This window comes from Dasypus novemcinctus, chromosome 4 (assembly GCF_030445035.2).
Source record: "Dasypus novemcinctus isolate mDasNov1 chromosome 4, mDasNov1.1.hap2, whole genome shotgun sequence".
NCBI lineage: Eukaryota > Metazoa > Chordata > Mammalia > Cingulata > Dasypodidae > Dasypus > Dasypus novemcinctus.
Genome location: NC_080676.1, coordinates 146,331,186 through 146,333,134, shown reverse-complemented (window position 1 = coordinate 146,333,134; position 1,949 = coordinate 146,331,186).

The window sequence follows — 1,949 nt, the reverse complement described above, 5'->3', positions numbered from 1 at the left end:
TAAAATATATTTCTATTTTTTAAGCCAACTAGTTTGTTGGTACTGTGTTACAGGCTCCTTGGTAAACTAAGATACTCACTTTTGATTTACATTCCATTCTCTTATGGCCCAGCCCCCAGTCAATCCCATGGTGGCAGTGGCTGCAGTAGCAACAGAGCTCCAAAGGCATCAAAAAGTAGAAATGAAGGGAAGTTTTCTTTCCAATCATAAGAGCTATGGCCCCAAAAAAATGTTGTTACGGTAGTGTTTTCTCTCTTTCTCTCTCTCTGTCTCTCTGTCTCTCTCTCTCCATAGAGCAGAGTAAATAAAACTGAATTTTGTGGCAGAAGGACTGAAAAGGGAAGGCACAGGGAATCAGAAAATACTGGAAAGATCGCAGAGAGGGAGAGGCTTATGAAAGACAACCTGTAAAGTGATTTATGAACTTCTGGTTTCACCTCTGAGTTATACATTCATCGTACATAGACTGATCTTCTTCAGCATGTCAATATTTTGAGAACTGAGCTAATGGATGAATACTGCCAAAGTCCCAGGCTAGCCACTAGGTGGTAAACATGTGGGACATACTCGAATGGCCCTGAAAAGTCTTTGAAAAACAGAGCTAACATTAAAACTACAGTCTACTGAAGGAAGGTAAGAAACTGTCACCTGATCCCACACAGGGATATTGACTGCTTTAAAAAATTAACACTCTCCATATGATTTCTTTTTTGTCCCCCCCTTCGCGGCTTGCTTGCTGTCTGCTCTCTGTGTTCATTCGCTGTGCACTCTTCTGTGTTTTTACTTGTCTCCCTTTTGTTGCATCACCTTGTTGAGTTGGCTCTCTGTGGAGCTTGCAGGCCAGCAGCTCTCTGTGGTGTATGGGTGAGACTGCCTTCACAATGAGGCCCGGGATGCAAACCCAGGACCTCCCATAGGCAGGAGCTCAACTGTTTGAGCCGCAGCCACTTCCCTCCATATGATTTTACCAAGACACAGATCCCAAAATACTATTCAAAATTATTGTTCAAGATACAATCCAAAATGATTCAGTATATGAAGAACCAAGAAAATCTCAACTTAGATTGGAATAGACAAAAAAGTTATGCCAATGAAGAGATGCTGGAATTATCTGACAAAAATATTAAGGCAGCTCTTAAATATGCTTCAATAAGTAAGGGTAAACACTAGAAAGAAATTAAAAGATAGAAAATTTCAGTAAAGTAGAAGATATAAGTAGGAATTATACAGGAATTTTATCACTGAAATTTACAACCATTGAAATTACAAGAGTCACTGAGTGAGAACAATAGAAGATAGGAAATGTCATAAGGAAAAAAACAATAAAATTATCCAATTTAAACAACAGAGAGAAAAAAAAAGGTCTGTAGGACAAAAGTAAAGTATCTAAATATTGTTCCAATTGAGTCCCAGGGGATAAGAGAAATAATGCAGAGAAGAAAAAAATATTTGAGGAAGTAATGGCAAGAACTTCCCAAATTTAGTTAAGACATAAAACTACAGATTCTAGAAGCACAACAAACCCCAAAAAGGATTATGTACCCCAACATACACACACAATTCAGAGAAATCATAATCAAATTGCTGACAATTAAAGACGAAAAATAAATCCTGAAAGCCATCAGGGATATATGATGTGTTTTTCTATGGGTATAACAATTTGAAGGGCACAAGATTTTACACCAGAAACTAACTATGAAGACCAAATAAAAGTGGAACAATAAGTTTTAAGTGATGAAAGCAAAGACTGCCATCCCACAATTTTATATCCAGTGAAAATATCCTTCAGATATGAAGGTGACATAAACATATAATTTAATGAAGAAAAATAAAAATAAAATTATTGCCAGCTGACCTTGCAAGTATTGCTAAAGTAAGTTCTTTAAACAGAAGTGAAATGATGCCAAAGGGAAACTTGGAACATTAGAATGAGGGTAAAGCAACAAAAA